This window comes from Carcharhinus amblyrhynchos, chromosome 5 (genome assembly GCF_965287045.1).
Source record: "Carcharhinus amblyrhynchos chromosome 5, sCarAmb.v2.hapA, whole genome shotgun sequence".
Lineage (NCBI taxonomy): Eukaryota > Metazoa > Chordata > Chondrichthyes > Carcharhiniformes > Carcharhinidae > Carcharhinus > Carcharhinus amblyrhynchos.
The window spans coordinates 102,533,375-102,555,631 of record NC_137328.1 but is presented as its reverse complement, the minus strand read 5'-3'; the positions used below and the strand labels follow the sequence as shown (position 1 = coordinate 102,555,631).

At 45.3% G+C, this 22,257-nt stretch overlaps 1 protein-coding gene across 1 annotated transcript in view; it reads right to left on the bottom strand.

Moving 5' to 3' along the window:
• The window catches only part of LOC145343249 (cardiomyopathy-associated protein 5-like), an 80,033-nt gene that overhangs the window by 55,253 nt on the left and 2,523 nt on the right, over nt 1–22,257 (bottom strand). The gene's annotated exons all lie outside the window — the stretch shown is intronic.

The window sequence follows — 22,257 nt, the reverse complement described above, 5'->3', positions numbered from 1 at the left end:
ACATGTCCAAAGGTAAGGCATGTTAAAAAAGGTTATAAATATCTGAGTAAAAATGTCAGTTGTGGTTCCTGTGAATGGAACTCTCCCCTTAAGATTCTGGCATCAGGTTCCATTTCAGGGCAGTGCAGTACTGAGGGGTGCTGCACTGTCAGAGGCATGTCTTTCAGGTGAGGCATTAAGCTGGAGGCCCAACTGCCTCTTTGAGTGGATATTAAAGATCCCCATGACACTATTTAGAAGAATAGCTTAGGGGGATTATCCCAGGTGTCCTGCTCAATGTTTGTCCTTCAACCAATATCCCAAACAACAGATTTTCTGGTCATATTGCCTATTACCATATTGCTGTGCACCAAGATGGCTACCCCACCGCCTAAACTACGACAGTGAATACACCTCAAAAACAGAGTATTTCACTGGCTGGTGAAGCACTTGGAGATCTCTGGTGGATGTGAAAAACACTATCAATGCAAGCTTTTCTTTTTAATACACTTGCTTGTATAATGTGAATTGTTATGAATTTGTCACTTGAATAGACAATAAACATTTTCTGAAAAAAGATACAATTAATACTGTTCAAAATTTTCACAATAACTTCATTGAAGTGTTAATGTAAACCCTTAGTGACACTAATAAATAAATTTTAAACTTTAGAAATATTTTAGTGTAGGAAGTAACATTTATGTGAGGTTAGCATGGACATCTGCTGTGTGATGGACACTAATCATTTTGGAAAAACTCCAGCTAACTGGATACCATGTGCTGACCTTGCTCAAACACGATGGGATGTTAACCCACACTTCACCACCCATGTTTAAAGGGAGCACGCAGTAGGGTGGCTTGATGGCACAGTGGATAGCACTGCTGCCTCACAGCGCCAGGGACCTGGGTTCGATTTCTGTCTTGGGTCACTGTCTGTGTGGAGTTTGCATGTTCTCCCCATGTTGGTATGGGTTTCCTCCAGGTGCTCCAGTTTCTTCACACGGTCCAAAGATGTGCACGTTAGGTGCATTGGCCATGCTAAATTAGTGTTAGGAGGACAAGCTAAGGTAAATGCATGGAGTTATGGGGATATGCCCTGGGTAAGATTATGGTTGGTGCAGACTTCATGGGCCGAATGGCCTCCTGATGCACTGTAGGGATTCTACGGATTTTATGATTTACAGGCTAGTTGCTGGGTCGCCCCTCTTAGGCTTCTAGATATATTGTGCAATGTTCTGTCACACTGAATTCAGACTTGACGGATAGGGAGGTTTGACTGTTTTTTGCAATGCTATTGTTTGTCTCACTGATTGTCTACATGTGTGGACTGGTAAGTTTGATCTCTGGGTATAAAGCTTTGTTGGCAACACCAAGTTATCCACCACACTGGGAATAATCCACCAGAAGAGGGAGTAGGAGGAGGGGAAGAGATCCCAACCAGAGACCAATTCCACAGAGAGTTCAAGAAACAATTCTCCTCATGCAACTTCACTGAGGAGAAATATACGATTCGCCTTCCCTGCACCAAGGAGGTTGTTAGTGAGCTACGTCAGCCACTACAGCCACAAGGGCAGATGAAGCCAGGCTTACACAGCACTCCCTGCAGCTGTCAACATTATCATCTTACTCGATACACCACAGACAACTTCCATACCGCAACAGTTGACACCAGCATCATTACACAGTATGCAATTGTATCAAGACCTTTCTCTACTTTGCATCTCATAGAACATAGAACATTACAGCGCAGTACAGGCCCTTCGGCCCTCGATGTTGCACCGACCAGTGGAACCAATCTAATGACCCGCTAACCTAAACTATTCCAATGTTATCCATATGCCCATCCACTGACCATCTGAACGTCCTTAAAGTTGGCGAGTCCACAACTGCTGCAGGCAGGGCATTCCACGCCCTTACTACCCTCTGAGTAAAGAACCTACCTCTGACATCCATCCTATATTTATCACCCCTCAATTTAAAGCTATGTCCCCTTGTGTTAGCCATCACCATCCGAGGAAAAAGGCTCTCACTATCCAACCCTCTGATCGTCTTGTGTGCCTCAATTAGGTCACCTCTTAACCTTCTTCTCTCTAACGAAAATAACCTCAAGTCCCTCAGCCTTTCCTCATAAGACCTTCCCACCATACCAGGCAACATCCTGGTAAACCTCCTCTGCACCCTTTCCAATGCTTCCACGTCTTTCTTATAATACGGCAACCAGAACTGTACGCAATACTCCAGAGTTTGTACAGTTGCAACATGATCTCACGACTCCGAAATTCAATCCCTCTACCAATAAAAGCTAACAAACCGTACGCCTTCTTAACAACCTTATCAACCTGGGTGCCAACTTTCAGGGGTCTATGCACATGTACACTGAGATCTCTCTGCTCGTTGACATTACCAAGAGTCCTTCCATTAGCCCTATATTCTGTACTCCTGTTACTCTTACCAAAGTGAATCACCTCACACTTTTCCACATTAAACTCCATTTGCCACATCTCAACCCAGCTCTGCAGCTTATCTATGTCCCTCTGCAAACTGTAACATCCATCCTCACTGTCTACAACTCCTCCGACTTTGGTGTCGTCAGCAATTTACTAACCCATCCTTCTACACCCTCATCTGGGTCATCTATAAAAATGACAAATGGCAGTGGCCCCAAAACGGATCCCTGCGGTACACCACTTGTAACTGCACTCCAGGTTGAATATTTCCCATCAACCACCACTCTCTGTCTTCTATCAGCTAGCCAATTCCTGATCCAAACTGCTAAATCACCCTCAATCCCATGCATCTGCATTTTCTGCAGTAGCCTACCATGGGGAACCTTATCAAACGCTTTGCTAAAATCCATATACACCACGTCAACTGCCTTACCCTTATCCACCTCTTTGGTCACCGTCTCAAAGAACTCGATAAAGTTTGTGAGGCATGACCTACCCTTCACAAAACCAGGCTCCTCCACAAAACAAACGCCTTCCTTAATGATACAGAAAAACTGAATGCGAAACCACAAGGTTTTCCTCACATGGCAGGTGTCTCTATAGTGCCACATGCCATCCACCTCACCCATGTTTACTTGCATGCTCCACATCAGCAGCCTGGAAATCCATTCCATTAACGTCCAATTGAATTGTCACCACAGCAGCACATCATGCAGGACAGCGCCTGATGTGTCAACTCTTCCATTCTGTGCTATTCATTGGCACACGCTTTCATTCCAATTAAGCCTCCAAGGTAAAAGCCTGCCTACTGGGGACATGGGTTATCCCACAGAATCACAGAAAAGTTACAGCACAGGAGGAGACCATTCAGCCCAACTTGTCCATGTCAGTCTGAGGACACTCAGATACCCTTTCTAAGCCCACCCTTCTGCACCCGGCCCATAGCCCTGTAGCTTCAACACTTAAGGTGCAGACCCAGGTCTTTTTAAAACAGTTTAGGGTTTCTGCCTCCACAATCAACTTGGACACCGATATCCAGACACCCATCATTCTCTGCATGAATAAAAACAAATTACTGTGGATGTTGGAGTCTGAAACCAAAAGAGAAAGTGCTAGAAAATCTCAGCAGGTCTGACAGCATCTGTAAAGAGAAAAATGAGCTGACGTTTCGAGTCCAGTTGAGCCTTTGTCGAAGCTAAGAGGCAGGAAAATGGGATATATTTATACTGTAGGGTGAGGGAATGAAAGATGAATCATAACCACAAAAATAAGGAGAAGGGCCCCTCTTCATGAGAAAATTCTTCCTTGTATCTCCTCAACACCTGCTGCCACTTATCTTGAATCAATGTTCCCTGGTCCTAGAATTCTCCACCAAGAGACACAATTCGATCATCTCCATTTTATCTCTTCATAATTTTGTACATTTCTATCAATTCACCCATCCTGACATGGTTCCCGATTCCAGTTAGGAAGTCATATACAACTGCACAGGAGGCCTACAACGAGAGCCAAGATTCCACTGTTCAACAGCTCTGATCACCAAACTATAGGAAGGATGTGATTGCACTAGAAAGGGTGCAGAGGAGATTCACCAGCATGTTGCCTGCACTGGAGCTTTTCAACCATGAAGAGAGGCTGTTGAGGCTAGGGTTGTTCTCCTTAGGGTTGTTTCCTTAGAAGAGATGGCACGGTAGCAGAGTGGTTAGCACCGCTGCCTCACAGCGCTGGGGACCCGGGTTTGATGCTGGCCTTAGGTTTCTTCATTTTATTAGTGTCACAAGTAGGCTTACACTGCAATGAAGTTATTGCAAAATGGCCTTCTTCTGCACTGTAGGGATTCTGTGGTTCTACGCTAAGGCTGAGAGAGGACCTAATTGAGGTGTACAAAATTATGAAGGACACGGATAGGGTAGATAGAATCTTTTCCCCTTAGCAGAGGGGTTAATAACAAGTGGCCATAGATTTAAGGAGATTGGATGGAATTTGAAGAAAAACTTTTTCACCCAGAGGGTGGCAGAAATCCTAAATTTGCAATCTGAAAGGGTGGTAAAACCTTCACAACATTTAAGAAGTTTTTAGATGGGCACTTGAAATGCCATAGCATACAAGGCTACGGACCAAGCACTGGAAAATGGGATTAGAATCAATAGGTGTTTGATGGCCAGCACTGACACAATGGGCCAAAGGGCCTCTTAGTGTGCTCCATGACCCTATGATTCTGGCTCTTTACTTGCCTGAATCAGGGCTGCTCCAATAACACTGAAGAAGCTTGAAATCATCTAAGACAAAACAGCCCATTTGACTGCCACCTCATCCAGCATCTCACTGGCAGCAATGTGTACTATCGACCAGATGGGAATACAACAACTTACTCCTCCAACAGCACCTTTTAAACCTGCGCCCTCTGCCACTGAGAAGGCGGAAGGTCAGCAGATGCATAAGAACACCACCATATTGCAAGTTCCATTCCAAGTCACACACCATTAGATTGGAACTATATTGCACTGCCATTGGAGTCACTGGTTCAAAACCCAGGAACTCTCTCCCTAAGAGCACCTGCACCGTTGGACTGCAATCATTCAAGAAGGAGCTTACCGTCACATTCTTAAGGGCAATTAGGGATGGGGAGGAATTGCTGGTGTTGCTATTGACCCTCACAACACATGAACAAATAAAACAAAATCTCCATTCTGCATTCACCAAGTGCTACACATAAACCTCCATCGGCTTGCTTCACTCCACACTTATGGGTCTCTCCTTCACATCAGTACAAACATACATTCTAAGGGCTATACTCAGCAGCACAGTGGCTAGCACTGTTAATTCACTTCATCAGGACCCAGGTTCAATTCCAGCTTTGGGTCACTGTCTGTGTGGAGTTTGCACATTCTCCACGTGTCTGCGTGGGTTTCCTCCTGTTATTCCAGTTTTCTCCCACAGCCCAAAGATATGCAGGTTAGGTGGATTGTCCATGCTGAATTGTCCCTTAGTGTCCAAAAGATATGTAGATTACATGAATTAGCCATGGTAAATGTATGCTGTTATGGGAATAAGGTGCAGGAAAGGGCCTGGGTAAGGTACCCTGTCAAAGAGAGTTGGTGCAGACTCACTGGGCCAAATGGCTTTCTTCTGTACTATAGGGATGCTATGATTCTATGAATAACTAATCCAAATTCCAAGCCAAATTTATCAAATAAATAGTCTCAGCCTTTACAGGAAATAGTGCTCTACCACTTTAGTTGGCTATATCTCTCGTTGCTTTGCCAGTGATCAGTGTTTGCTCTAGTTGCTTGGTCACGTGGTTTTGTGCAGCAACCTGAACATTTGTGCACAGCCCACACAACAGTTGCCCTCTCTGAGTTACCAGCTGCAGAATACATTTCAGAGGGCCACTCAGTTAAATGAGTCGGCAGCATGCTTCAAATCAAATGACAGAATACGTTGACTATGATCCCCATAAAGGTGCAGATTTCTTCTTAAGGTGATTGGCAAAAGAGCCAGATAAGGAAAAAAATAATTAGCAGCAAGTTATCGTGATCAGGAAAGCATTGCCTGAAAGGCTGGCAGAAGCAGATTCTGGAGTAATTTTCATAATTTAAATGAGTAAATACTTAAATGAGTAAAATTTGCATGGTAATGGTAAAAGACTAATTGGATAGCTTTTTCACCATGGGTGACACAGTGGCATAGTGGTTAGCACTGCTGCCTCACAGCGCCAAGGATCTCAGTTCGATTCTCAGCTTGGCTTACTGTCTATGTGGAGTTTTCACATTCTCCCCGTGTTGGTCTCCTCCGGGTGCTCTGGTTTCCTCCCACAGTCCAAAGATGTGTGGGTTAGGTTGATTGGCCATACTAAATTGCCACTTAGTGTAAGAACATAAGAAATAGGAGCAGGAGTAGGCCATCTAGCCCTTCGAGCCTGCCCTGCCATTCAATAAGATCATGGCTGATCTGTCGCTGCTCAGTTCCACTTTCCCGCTTTCTCCCCATAACCCTTAATCCCCTCTCTTATCAAAAACCCATCAACCCGCGTCTTAAAAATATTTAGCGAGGTAGCCTCCACCACTTCAACGGGCAGAGAATTCCAGAGATTCACTACCCTTTGAGTGAAGAAGTTCCTCCTCAACTCTGTTCTAAAATGCCCCCCTTTTATCTTGAGGCTGTGCCCCCTAGTCCTACTGTCTTTTTTGAGCGGGAAGAGTCTCTCCACCTCTATCCTATCCATCCCATTCAACATCTTATACGTCTCAATGAGATCTCCCCTCATTCTTCTAAACTCTAACGAGTACAAGCCCAGTTTATTCAGCCTCTCCTCATAGCTCAACCCCCTCAACTCCGGTATCAGCCTAGTAAACCTCCTCTGCACTCCCTCCAAGGCCAAAATATCTTTGCGCCGGTGCGGCGCCCAAAACTGCACACAGTACTCCAGCTGCGGCCTCACCAATGCCCTATACAGCTGCAGCAAGACCTCCCTACTTTTATATTCAATCCCCCTCGCTATGAAGGCCAGCATCCCATTCGCCTTCCTGACAACCTGCTGCACCTGCAAGCTGGGTTTTTGCGACTCATGCACAAGGACCCCGAGGTCCCTCTGCACCGTCGCCTGCTGCAGTTTTTCGCCACGTAAGTAATAGTCCTTCCTACCACTCTTCCTACCAAAGTGGACCACCTCACACTTGCCAACATTAAATTCCATTTGCCATTTCCTGGCCCATTCACCCAGCCTATCTAGATCCTTCTGCAGACTCTCCACACCCTCCGCACAATTTGCCGTTCCCCCAGTCTTGGTGTCATCAGCAAATTTCGACACCCTACACTCGGTTCCCTCCTCCAGATCATCTATATAAATGGTAAAAAGCTGAGGCCCCAGCACCGACCCCTGGGGCACTCCACTAGTCACCATCCGCCAATCCGAATAGCACCCGTTGACCCCCACTCTCTGCCTCCTATTTGACAACCAATCCTCTATCCACGCTAACACCCTACCCCCAACTCCATGTCCCTCGACCTTCTGCAATAACCTCTTGTGAGGTACTTTGTCAAACGCCTTCTGAAAATCTAGAAAGACCACATCCACCGGCTCTCCTCTATCCACCGCCCTAGACACATCCTCATAGAACTCCAGTAAATTTGTCAGACATGACTTCCCTTTAATGAAACCGTGCTGCGTCTGCTCTATCAAGCAATTCCCTTCAAGATGCCTCGCAATTTCCTCCTTAATGACAGATTCTAACATTTTACCTACCACAGACGTTAAACTAACCGGCCTATAATTCCCCGCCTTTTGCCTGGCACCCTTTTTAAACAACGGCGTAACATTAGCCGTTTTCCAATCATCCGGCACTTCCCCGGAATCCAGCGACGTCTAGAAAATAACCACCAAGGCATCCACTATCACCTCTGCCATTTCTTTCAGAACCCTCGGATGCATTCCATTCGGTCCTGGCGACTTGTCCACAATCAGCCCCTGCAGTCTGTCGAGCACCGCCTCTCTAGTAACAGTAATGTCATTAAGACCCTCCAGTCCTACCACCTTTCCATCGCTAACACCCGGCAAATTATTCACGTCCTCCTCCGTGAAGACAGAAACAAAAAATTTATTCAATACCTTAGCCATTTCCCCATCCCCTACCACTAGGTCCCCTTTCTCATCCTCTAAAGGACCAACATTCACCCTAGCCAGCCTCTTCCTTTTTATATATTTATAAAAACTCTTGCTATCCTTTTTTATATTAAGCGCTAGCCCAGCTTCATAGTTTCTCCTACCCTTCTTTAGCAACTTCTTTGTCAATCTTTGTTGACATTTAAACCTCTCCCAATCCTCTTCTCGCCCACTACTCTTAGCTACTCTAAATTCCTCCGCTTTTAATTTAACACTTTCCTTCACCTCCTTCGTTATCCACGGCTTATTACCTCTCTTCCTACTATCCTTTTTGACCATCGGAATAAATTTCCGCTGAGCACCAAGAAAGATCTCCTTAAAGATCCTCCACTGCTCCTCAACAGACCCTCCCTCCAACGCGCTCCCCCAGTCCACATTCGCCAATTCTTCTCTCATCCTACCGTACTCCCCACTATTCAAACAGAGGACGCGTGTCCGGGAACCCACTTTCTCCTCCTCCATCTGCACCAGAAACTCCACCATACAATGATCACTCTCCCCAAGAGGATCCTTCACCACAAGGTCCCTAATTCTACCCGCCTCATTACATAGCACCAGATCCAAGATAGCTTGCTCCCTCGTCGGCTCCAACACACACTGTTCGAGGAAACTATCCCGGCAGCATTCCAAGAACTCTTCCTCAAGCCCCCTGCGTCCAACATGGGTCGACCAATCAATATGCAGATTGAAATCCCCCATAACTACGGCCGTCCCATTCCTGCACGCCGCACTTATTTGCGCGTTAACAGCCCGCCCCACCTCCAGATCATTATTCGGGGGCCTATAGACGACACCCACCAGCGTCTTTCTCCCTTTGCTGTTCCTAATCTCCACCCACAACGATTCCACCCTCTGCTCCTTGGCTCCAATATCATCCCTTGCTACCACCCTGATGCTATCCTTAATCAGCAGAGCTACGCCCCCCCCTTTTCCCTCCTGCCTATCCTTCCTAAACACTTGACAGCCCTGTACATTCAGCTCCCAGTCCTTGTCACCCTGCAGCCACGTCTCTGTAATGGCCACCAGATCGTATCCATTTGTGTCAGGGGGACTAGCTGGGTAAAATCGTGGCATTACGGAGATAGGGCTGGGGGGGAGTGTGGTTGGTGCAGACTTGATGGGCCAAATGGCCACTTTCTGCACTGTAGAGATTCTGTGATTCTATGATGCACAGGCACAACAGCCCATACGCCCTCATTCAGTGTTCTATCCTAATTGTCCTGCAAGGTTCTTCCCTCAAGGCTGCAGCTTGGAAGACAGAAGGGCGTAGCGATTTCGTTAAGCACACTCTGTGGATGTTCTTGGAGGACAACCTTGAGCACCTCTGGGCCTGGAAGGCACCAACCTGACCTGGGCTGCAGCGGTCTGGGATGGCAGAGTGGCTGGCTGGGCTGGAGACATGCAGTCTTCCAGAGAGAGGGCAGCAGGTTTCTCTCTTGGGACGATGCCTCAGTTTTCCTAGTACACTTCTAGAGAATAGAATGCTTGATCGGGCTGATATTCTGGAAGCTCCTTTTAACTGAGCCAAGGTGACAGCTGTCTGCCTGAGCTTCCATAGCAGCAGATTGTTACAATCTGACAGGATGCAACTGTTGACAGAATGGTCTTGTTGCTATAGGAACTAGACTGGAGGATCTTGCATATGGAGTGGCTAAGAATGCAGAATTAGATGGCAATGAGACCTCAAAAAGGAAAAAGAGGCCGATGGTGATGAGGAAACATTAAGCTTAAGATGACAGTGGAGCAAAAATTATTTGAGAGACGCTAGCAAAGCGCAAGTGTGAGAAACAGCTGAGATTTGCAGCTTGAGAAGGGCTTTAATTGAATCCTTACAGTGCAGAAGAGGCCATTCAGCCCATTGAGTCTGCACCAGACCCTCTACCCACACATCTTGGATACTAAGGGACATTTTAGCACTTTTTCCTGCACATCTTTGGACTGTGGGAGTAAACTGGAGCACCCGGAGGAAACCCAGGCAGACACGAAGAGAACGTGTGCAAACTCCACACAAACAGTCACTGAAGGCTGGAATTGAACTCAGTTCCCTGCTGCCATTGTGCCACCATGGATTGTTTAATGGGAAGGGAGATAGTACCAGATGGGGTGGGTGGGGATGGGCAGAAGGGTTGCAAGGGGTCAAGGGGGATGGTAAAGGAGATGAGGAAGTAAGTGTCCAGGGTAGCAGCCAAGACACTCACATGGGGAGGCATGGAGTATGTTTGATTTACGTAAACAAATCATGAGCTAAACGTCCTTTAAATAGAAATTGGAGAATGATAGCTGGAGTTGGAATTTTAGTACAGTCAGAATGGAGAAGTCACGTATGTCATATAATTCTGAGCATATAAATGTCCATTGCCAGTATATGAACATAATATATCCTATCACTTAATTTCATAGGCTTATTAACAGAAGAAACTTGCAATTTTATAGTACTTTTCACATCTTCAGGCTGTCACTAAATGCTTCACAGCCAGTGGAGTGCAAAGCACTGCTGTAACGTCTTTAAAAGTGGCTGCAAGATACCACAAACAGAAAAGATGTCGTTACTTTAGTGAAGTTGATTGCAAACCAAATTCTGGCTAGACCACTATTCTTCAAATAGGGGTCTTTTAACTCTACTTGCAAGGGGAGATTTGGTTTAGCATCTTATTCGATGATACTGCATTGAAATATCAGCCTGGGGGGGTATTTTATGGGGGAGGCGGGGGCAATGCACATCTTGTGGCACGAACAGCCACTCACAACCCCCTTCCCGCCAAATGTGGCCCCTAGATTATATGAAGAAGAGGAGCTTCAACACAGAAGCTTCTGACTCAGGAATAAGTACTATCTATTACCAACCTGAGACTGACACTTGCAATAATTAATACTTACAAGACTACTTTCTCAGTTCCTTGTAAAAACAAAGTATTAGGGTATTCCCGAATGTAGCAGTGTAGAAATAGGCCATTCAGCCCTCTAGGTGACCACAGTGTATTTTCTACAAGTTCACTGGTCTAATTCAATTCTCGGGTTTGTACTCAATTTAAAATAAAATTTGCATTTATATAGCACCTCTCATGATCACTAGACATTCCAAAGAGCTTTCTAGCTGACTAAGTACTTTGGAACTGTCGTCACTGTGGTAATGTAGGAAACAAAGGAGCTAATTTGTCTGCAGCAACCTCCCTCGAAACAGCAATGTGATAATGACTAGATAATCCATTTCTCTGATAAGATTGAGGGATAAATATTGGCCACAGCACTGGGGAAAACTTCTCTGTCATCTTCAAAATAATGCCATGTGAATTCCTACATGGGTGAGTGTCTGGAACAAGCTCCCAGAGGTATTAGTAAAAGAGGGTACAATTTTGTCTTTTAAAAAGCATTTAGACACTTATATGGGTAAGATGGGTATAGAGGGATATGGGCCAAATGCAGGCAATTGGGATTAGTTTAGGGGTTTAAAAATAAAGGCGGGCATGGACAAGTTGGACTGAGGGGCTTGTTTGCATGCTGTAAGCCTCTATGACTCTATGACCCACCTGAGAAGGTAGACTGTTTAAAATCTGCTCCAAAAGAAACCACCCTCTCAGTATTAGCTGAGTGTTAGCCTAAATTTTGTACTTAAGCCCTGGAGTAGGACTTGAACCCACAACCATGTGACTCAAGACACAGGAATGCTATCAATTGAACCCCAGCTAACACACAGAACCAAAACTAACATATGAAAGAGCAAAGAAATTATAACACAAGAACAGGCCCTATGGCCCTCCAAACCCGCACCAACCATGCTGCCCGACTGAACCAAAACCCCTGCCCTTCCCGGGATCATATCCCTCTATTCCCTGTTCATGTATCTGTCAAGACACTCCCCAAAATTCTCTATCGTATCTGCTTCCACTACCTCCCCCTGCAATGAGTTCCAAGCACCACCACCCTCTGGGCAAAAAACTTGCCTCATACATCCCCTTTAAACCTTGCCCCTCGCACCTTAAATCAATGACCCTAGTAATTGACTCTTCCACCCTGGGAAAAAGCTTTTGACTATCCATTCTGCCCATGCCCCTCATAATCTTGTAGACTTCTATCAGGTCTCTCCGCAATCTCCATTGTTCCAATGAGAACAAACAAAGTTTCTCCAACCTTTCTTTATAGTAATGCCCTCCCTACCGGGCAACATCCTGGTAAATCTTTTCTGTACCCTCTTCAAAGCCTTCACATCCTTCTGGTAGTGCGGCGACCAGAATTGAAGTTCATATTTCAAGTGCGGCCTAACTAAGGTTCTATAAAGCTGCAACATGACTTGCCAATAACCTTTAATATTCCCTTCTTTTATCTACTAGCCAATTAAGTCTTAAAATAGCTTGTGATCTTTGCTTCAATAATGGTTTGTGACAGCATATTTCACCTCCAAACTATCCTCTGTGAAAAGAATTATAATCTCCCTTTTCATATACTTATCTTACGTCCCTCTTGAAGCCATGTGCTAGGTAAGCTGCTAGGTCACTAAACAGGAGGGCTATGTATTGCAATAAATGAAGAACAGGGTGTGAATGGAAAAGTTTGTATAAGAGATAGTGTCTGATTCCCGAGCTTCAACTTTGTATAACTCTAATCTGTGCATCCTTACATATGATAGTAGAATTTACAGGAGTGTTAATTTCAGATAATATAGGAGGAGCAGCATGTATGTCAAATTGTTTTGGCACTTCCAGCTAATCAGAAATATTAGAACTAGCTGAAATGATAACGAACGTGGAACCTCTGCAGCAATGGTTGTGCCTGTCATAGCTTAGAGAGAATGCACAGCAGGTGAGGAATGTATAAGTCTTGCTGAACAGTTGGGTATGGCAATGTAGAGTGAAGACAGCAGATTGATCTGCACCAGGGTAAAGGCTGTTGGGTGTAACTGAATCATGTGGGCTAGGTACTGTATGTTTCAACTCGGACAGACCGAAGGTGGGATTTTCTGTGCTTTGCACCATGTGTTTCACAGTGACAGAGGCAGTCTGCTGGGGTCAGTGGGGTTACCCATTTTACGCACCCTCTGATGCCAGGAAACCCATAGGCAGGATTTGCTGTGAGTTGGACCGGAAGATCCCACCAGTGGGAAAGGCAAAATTCCGGCTCAAGAGTGCAGGACGCAAACCAAGTCCCAGGTGAAAGCTTCAATGCTCCACTGATGAATTCTATATGAGAGGCGGTAACAAAGGCAAATATGGGCAATGACAGGGTCATTTTAAAAACAATTACTCAAGAACAGCTAACAACTTAGATTACATACACCAACATATGAATTAGGAGCAGGAATAGGTTGCTCAGCCCCTGGAACTTCTTCACCATTCAAACAGATCATGGCTGATCTATCCTATAATTATATAACAAGCAACTCCTGGAAGAGATACTGAAAACTTTGAAAAGATGAGTTGGTGTCTTAGCTAAGAAATGGCACCACAGCTGATTCTATTGCTGGTTATTGCATTGCACCACCAACACCACAATGGTTTGGTCAGGATGTTTGGAAAATCCTGTGCGTTATCTCCTCTTCTTAATGGAGATTCGTCATTGTGCTTCCCACAACATGCTGTGGGTTATCATTGACCAAAAACTAACTGGACCAGCCATATAAATATTGTGACTACAAGAGCATAGTAAGAAGTCTCACGACACCAGGTTAAAGTCCAACAGGTTTTTTTGGTAGCATAAGCTTTTGGAGCGCTGCTCCTTCATCAGGTGAGTGGATTCTTCGGAGGCAGAATGTTCCTCATCTGGTGGCATGGTAACATTAGCGGCATGTTGGCACAGTGGTTAGCATTGCTACCTCACAGCACCAGGAACCCTAATTCGATTCCCAGTTTGGGTCACTGTCTTTGTGGAGTCTGCACATTCTAACTGTGTTTGCATGGGTTTCCTCCAGGTGCTCCGGTTTCCTCCCACAGTCTGAAAGATGTACTGGCTAGGTGCATTGGCCATGCTAAATTCTCCCTCAATGTAGTTGAACAGGCACCGGAATGTGGGGACTAGGGAATTTTCAGTTTAACTTCATTGCAGAGTTAATGTAAGCCTACTTGTAACACTAATAAATAAACTTAAACTTAACTTTAACTAAGTTTTGAAAAGATTAAAAAAAAACTTCGTTTTATAGATATTTCTTCACAACTTAGACGACTGAAACCATTCTGGCCATTTTTCCTAAAACCCTATTTTAATAACATCTATATTTTATCTGAAGTAGAATGTTCAATTTGTTTTTAAATCAATCTTTCAATGGGACCTGGATCAATATCTGTTGAGAAGGAGGAAGTGAAAATTATAGGGATTTAACATCAGTGTTTTATTTTCTATTTTTCAGAGGAAATAGAGAAATAAAATTCAGGTTCCTTCAAGTAGAGAGAGGATCTACCATCAAGATAGAGGTGAGAAAGAAGAATTTACAATATTCTGGATGGAGTAAGGAATAAATATGACCCTTGCCAGGAACACCTATATCCCTTGAATGCATCATTTTGAAAAGCTGAATGAGTTAAATGGCTTTTCTCAGTTCCCCCTTTGCAATGATCTCTCATACTCATATTTTGCAATGCTAATTAACTTTTCAAGAGCGATGACATTGGGATTAATAATCCATTCCCATTGCTGATCATCCTGGGTGTAAAGAAATATGTTCCGACATCTGTTCCAAATTTGCCCCACACAACTCTGAACTCATGCCTTTGTGACCTGCTTTTCTGAAATGTTTGGAGATAATGGGCATGAATTTTAATCTCCATAGAGCCTATATGGGCCTAACATCATTTTGCAGGAACGCACCATGCCGCCAGGAATTTCCAGCACAGCATGCATGGTATGTATGCCCTCCTGAGAAGAGCTTCCATAAAGGGATCAGAGAGGGCTGACAGAATGCTGTGTGGGAGCTCCCTCCTGACCTCACGCTGTCCATAGAATCATAAAATCCATTCGGCCCATTGAGTCGGTACCGACCACAATCCCACCCAGGCCTACCCTCATAACCCCATAACCTGTAGCCTGAAGGTGTTCGTAACTGTAAGGGTTAATGTGGCACTGGGGAAACAGTCACCCACATTACAATGTAGAGAGTCAACTGGGAATAGTAAAGCGTGATGCTGAGTCAGGTAGACACCAGCATGAAGATAGCACCTAGACAGAACTGTATCTTCAAGTACATATATAGTTATGTGTTATCAATAAGCAGTTACTGCTCAACCATACAAGTCTCTAGATCTCTTCATGAGAGAACACACAATCTCAGAACACTACTGGCTGATCAACAGCAGGATACTTAGTTTGGATCATGTAGATTCAAGCAGCAAATTTGTGCATCACTCAGCAACAAGTGCTAAGCTGCAAGATGGATGCTGCTCTGGTGTTCCGTAAAGTACCAGGTTCTCTGATTACAGTTGAAGTAACTTAGAAGAACTTATGCTGTTGTAAAGTCTCGAGACATCCTCTGAAGTGTTTTTGGAGGTGTCGTGGTGACTCCTGAGTTTTCCAGCAAGGGCTGCAGCATCCTCACAGGGAGGCCAGAGGGATACATGGTCTTACATAAGAACATAAGAACATAAGAAATAGGAGCAGGAGTAGGCCATCTAGCCCTTCGAGCCTGCCCCGCCATTCAATAAGATCATGGCTGATCTGTTGTGGCTCAGTTCCACTTTCCCGCCCTCTCCCCATAACCCTTAATCCCCTCTCTTATCAAGAACCCATCAACCCGCTTCTTAAAAATATTTAGCGAGGCAGCCTCCACCACTTCAACGGGCAGAGAATTCCAGAGATTCACCACCCTTTGAGTGAAGAAGTTCCTCCTCAACTCCGTTCTAAACCGCCTCCCCTTTATCTTGAGGCTGTGCCCCCTAGTCCTACTGTCTTTTTTGAGCGGGAAGAGTCTCTCCACCTCTATCCTATCCATCCCATTCATCATCTTATACGTCTCAATGAGATCTCCCCTCATTCTTCTAAACTCTAACGAGTACAAGCCTAGTTTATTCAGCCTCTCCTCATAGCTCAATCCCCTCAACTCCGGTATCAGCCTAGTAAACCTCCTCTGCACTCCCTCCAGGGCCAAAATATCTTTGCGCAGGTGCGGCGCCCAAAACTGCACACAGTACTCCAGCTGCGGCCTCACCAATTGCACACACAAAGGCTGCATCAGAAGAGGGGGCAGCAGTGGCGTTGTCACTGGGTCTGCAACATGACATGGAGATACAGCAGAGACTGGCAAGGGCAAGCTCTGCATTGTAACCTCTGCTAACATGGAGCTAGGGCTCCTCCATGTTCCTTTGAGGTGACAGGAGGCTGTCCAGCAGGCCAGTCAATTACCCATCAGCTCTTTGTGCCTCCCCATCAGTGCTTGCCTACATGCTGCCCAATCAACACCTTGATTTCTTTCACCTGTAGCAAGAGCTGCCTGCAATCTTGCCCTTGGTGAGTTGGCATATCCCTTACTTCTGTTTGGCTGCACCATATTGCACCCAGCTGACTCACCACAACTCTAGCCTAGCCTTCAAGGTAAGTGCAGTGACCTATCTGTATTGGTGACTGTAAATGTCAGATCAAGTGACATGGTCTCTTCATCGGTGACGTACTGTTACTGTCTCACTTTCTCCCTGGACAGATGGCACTTCCTGAGTGTCTAAAAACAGGAAATCAGAAGAAGATGAGTGTGGGGTAAAAGGAGGTGATGTGGAAAGCAAGAGGTGCATGGTCACACCATCAGCCACTTGCTCATCATGCCAGATAACAGGATGAGCAGTATGTTGGAAGTTGAGAAGGAGCATACTATCATGCAGTTCTGAACAATGTTGGATGGCACAGGTTCTGTCACAGCCTGTTGTTAGCTCATGTTGTGAAGAGTCAGTTCCTCTCTAAGTTCAGGAGTTGCAGGCGCTCCTGTCCCCTGCCAGTTACGTTCTGCTCTATTTTACTGGCCTGAGTTTTACTCTCCCTCATCCCCCACGCCGTCCCCCCCTCCCCAATCCTCAGAGGTGGGCTGGCAGGTAGGGGAAGGGGATCCATAAAACGAGGTATGGTGGTTGGTCACCTACCTGCCAGTACTTTACCAGAAGCAGTGTAGGTGTCGGGCAGCCCAACCGCTTATGGGCCAATTAATGGCCACATCAGGGCCTCTTTCCATCAACTGCATCATTTTGCCAGCTACAGGAAATGCTCAACGCACAAACCTAGCTGCCAGTTTAGCAGAAACCCCTCTGTTCAGGCACCCTTTGTTCCATCTCCACGGAAAGATCTGCTCTTGTTTAAAACACCCACCTCCTCCCATCCCTGGTCTCCAGATGGCCATCTGCCCCAGCATCCCCATGCTCCCCCACTGCCACTGCCTCGCTGGAGCTTATCTGACTGCCCCATTTACCTTGAACACTGGCTTTCACTGACAATTCTCCTTGGGGTCTAGCTGCAGACCCCGAGGTGGCCACCCTCCTAAGGAGAGTTTCAGATTGGACAATTGTTGGCAGATCTTGGAGGTGGGGCATCCTCCCTCACGAGAGTAAAAGCCAAGACATCAGGCAACTAATTTCCTGGTGACTATAAAATGTGGTTGTGGCTTCCAGGGCTTACCTTTGGCTTTCTAGCTGGTGGGATAACTGGGGGCAGTGAGAGGCGGTTGTGAGGCTGGCAGTATTGCGAAGGTGGAATATCTGGATATTAGTCATGAATCCTGAGTTCCAGAGAGTGCTGCTGTGTGCAATATGGTGTGGTTCACTGAGAACCGTGAGACACTGGTGCTGTAGAGGGTAGATGTCTTGTGACATCTGGGGCAACACAGTGGTACAGTGGTTGGCACTGCTTCCTCACAATGCCAGGGACTCGGGCTCAATTCCCAGCTTGAATGACTGTCTGTGTAGAGTTTGTACATTCACCCCGTGTCTGCATGGTTTTTCTCCAGGTGCTCCGGTTTCCTCCCACAGTCCAAAGATGTGCGGGTTAGGTGGATTGACCATGCTAAATTGCCCCTTAGTATCAGGGGGACTAGCTAAGCTAAATGAATGGAGTTATGGGGATAAGGCCTGGGTAAGATTGTGGTCAGTGCAGACTCGACAGGCTGAATGGCCTCCTTCTGCACTGTGGGGGTTCTATGATTCTAAGGTACATTCACTGACTCTGATCATCTGTGTGATGTTATTTGACTTCTTGTGACACTGCTACTATTTTTTTCAGAAAGAAGTTGTTGATTCTTCTGTTCATTTAATCTTTCCTGCTTTCCAACCTACCTCGGACCCATCCTTTTGTTCTTTCCTTGTCATGTTTGCTGTCTCTGTACCTGTAACAATCTCTAGACCTGACACAATGTCACCAGCCTGAAACACTGGTCAGGATCTTGGGGCAATGGGCGTCAAATTTACTAGCTGGAGGGTCGCTGAGAAACTCACATTGCCTCCTTTGCGGAAGATCCACTAAACCACAAGCCAATCAGGGAGTTGAGAGGCCACCAGTGAGTTTATTCCCAGGACCAGGATCCCAGGACTGGAGGTTCTGCCTACTCAGAGCTGCCGGCTAATCGGAGGCTGAAGGCTCTTTTGCTCAGCAGCTGCTGCCAGTGCAACATCTACTGGAGGCCCAGAATCATTAAGCATTCTAGGCCACAGGTAAGTTTATGATTTTGATTTGATTTGATTTATTATTGTCACATGTATTAACATACAGTGAAAAGTATTGTTTCTTGCGCACTATACAGACAAAACACACCATTCATAGAGAAAGAAACGAAAGAGTGCAGAATGTAGTGTTACAGTCACAGCTAGGGTGTAAAGAAAGGTCAACTTAATGCAAGGTAAGTCTATTCAAAAGTCTGACAGCAGCAGGGAAGAAACTGTTCTTGAGTCGGTTGGTACGTGACCTCAGACTTTTGTATCATTTTCCCGATGGAAGAAGGTGGAAGAGAGAATGTCCGAGGTGCATGAGGTCCTTAATTATGCTGGCTGCTTTGCCAAGGCAGTGGGAAGTGTAGACAGAGTCAATGGATGGGAGGCTGGTTTGGGCTACATTCATGACCTTTTGCAATCGGTCAGAGCAGGAGCCATACCAAGCTGTGCTGCAACCAGAAAGAATGCTTTCTATGGTGCATTTGTAAAAGCTGGTGCGAGTTGGTGGCTTTTGTGGGGTGGGATTTGAGGTTGAGGGTGTGTAAGGGAGTCAGCAGCAAGGGCAGCAGGTGACTCTCAACAGGCTGCCTCTTCCTGGTGCCAGTTCCCTCCAATATACACCATCCCCACCCCCCACCGCCCTGAGGGACAACAAGTTTACTTGGCAAGCTCCCTATATGACGATAGGCCTGTCTGCAGTTAGTTTAATGCTAGCAGCAGCCCGAGGAGTCATTAGGTGATGGGTTGGGATGGCTAACCATGGGTTTTCCTATTTCCAAACTTAATCAGAGTGGAGGCAGGGAGGTGGCAGTTCTATCCGGTGCCCTTCCTATCTCCAAACACATTGCTAAAGTGGACAGTAGATTACATACATTAACTCTGTTTCTTTGTCTTGTCTGCTGAGCATGTCCAGAATTTTCTGTTCAGATTTTCAGCATCTGCAGTGCTTTGCCATTGGCCTGGTATCCAGCTTGCCTGCTGCCTCACACTGTTTAAATATGGTGAACAATCAGCAGTAATACCCTTTCTTCCTTTTGCATCTTCTACCCCTGCGTGGAATACACCTGTTTTACATTTTTACTCCCATTCACCCACATTCTGCTTTCTTTGCTATTGATCAGCTCAGATGCAAAGCCTGCCGAGCTCTCTTTATGAGCTGTTTGCTTCAACTTCTGGATCACTCTGGGCTTGGTGTCATTAGTCAATTCAACTACTTTGCACTGAAAATGCAACTCCAGGATATACCACAAATGGAACCATTGCAACAAAGACCAGAGACAGGAAGCACAAAGTTTGGTTAATTTCATATTATGAACAATCCACTTGGTTGTAATAAATAGTTGGACCATGAAATCTAACATTGCAACAAAGAACTAATAATGCGGCATTTGTCCCTTTTGTCAGTCACATTTTAAATGAATGCACTCTAAAGCTAAAGTGCAGATCTCATTAAAACTTACAGAATACTGAAAGGCCTGGATAGAGCGGACATGCTGAAGATATTTCCATTAGTAGGAGAGACTAGGAACCAAGGGCATCGCCTTGGAGTAAAGGGACAACCCTTTAGAACCGAGGTGCCTTTAGAACCAACAGGTGCTCCGGTTTCCTCTCACAGTCCAAAGGTGTGCAGGTTACGTTGAGGGGCCAGGCTAAATTTCCCCTTAGTGTCATGGGGATTGGTGGGATAAATATGTGGGGTTATGGGGATAGGGCCTGGGTGGGATTGTTGTCAGTGAGGCTCGATGGGCCGAATGGCCTTCTCCTACACTATAGGGATTTTATGATTCTATGAGATGAGGAGGAATTTCTTCAGCTAGAGGATGGTATATCTGTGGAATTCATTGCCACAGAAGGCTATGGAGGCCAAGTCATTAACTGTATTTAAGACAGCGATAGATAGGCTCTTGATGGGAATCAATGGGAACCAAATGTTGCAGGAAAAAGGTAGGTGAATGGGGTTGAGAAACATATCAGCCAATGTTTGAATGGCAGAGTAGACTCGATGGGCCGAATCACCTAATTCTGCTCCTATGTCTTATGGTTTTATGTATTAGCAGTCCAGGGAGTAACTCTGCATAAGTAGCTGCCACACCTTAGAGTGTTTACAACTGAAATAGAAAACAGCTAAGGAAGAATCCAGCAAAAAAAGCATATATGATCTTTGATGAAAATTGAGTGGTAAAATGGAGTGGCAATGATTGAATTCTTCAATGAGCCAGTAAAACTGGCATGAAGGACAGCTTTGTAGGCACAGCTCGAACGGAACACACTCACATGTCAGGTGAAATGTATACAGGCAACAATGCATAAGAAAAGACTAATATTGGGACCAAGAAACATTTTAGAACATAAGAACATAAGAAATAGGAGCAGGAGTAGGCCATCTAGCCCTTCGAGCCTGCCCCGCCATTCAATAAGATCATGGCTGATCTGTCATGGCTCAGTTCCACTTTCCCGCCCTCTCCCCATAACCCTTAATCCCCTCTCTTATCAAAAACCCATTGTGATATTCATTCAGAAACAAAATCTTTAGCCAACAATCACACAAATAAAAGTCTATAAATCTCCTGTGAAGCCCATGTTTTGGAGCTGACAGATTAATAGGAAAACGTTGCAAAGGAGTCAAGCAGAAACGTTTGGCAAATGGACGTGAGATATATGTGACAATCACCATGCTTTGTGAAAGAAATCCCACAAATAATGTCATTTAACTTGTCTTATGCTCAACTGTCATGCTGATCTTAATTTCCAACAGTCCTGCAATTATTCTTTAGTAAGTGGAATTATCTAATAAAATTATACTATACGGAAGACGGTTACATATAACACAAGTCACCACCAATTTTGGGGGGATTTTGCAAAAGCAGACAGCTAATGGGAAAATTCTGCCATTCCCATTGCGAGAACAATTTTGTTCACAAGTATGATGATATCAAGATTCAGCTTGCTGGCTACAAGAATCAGGATGTGGAGATGCCGGCATTGGACTGGGGTAAACACAGTAAGAAGTCTCACAACACCAGTGGCCTTTGCTACCAAATAAACCTGTTGGACTTTAACCTGGTGTTGTGAGACTTCTTATTATGAGAATCAGGGCAGGGAATGCCATAGGGTTATAGAGGTTTACAGGATGGAAACAGGCCCTTCGGCCAAATTGTCCATGTTGCCCTTTTTTTTAACCACTAAGATAGTCCCAATTGCCCAAGTTTAGCCCATTTCGTTCTACACCAATCTTACCAATGTAACTGTCTAAGTGCTTTTTAAAGACAAAACTGTACCCGCCTCTATTACTGCCTCTGGCAGCATTTTCCAGATACTCAGCGGCCTGTGAAAAAATTGCCCCTCTGATCCTTTTGTAACTCTTCTCCCTCACCTTAAACCTATGCCTTCTAGTTTTAGACTCCCCTACCTTTGGGGCAAGAGGTTAACTTTCTAGCTGATCTATGCCCTCATTATTTTATAGATCTCTATAAGATTACCCCTAGCCTCCTACGCTCCAGGGAAAAAATGTCTCAGTCTATCCAGCCTCTCCTTATAACTCAAACCATCAAGTCCTGGCAGCAACCTA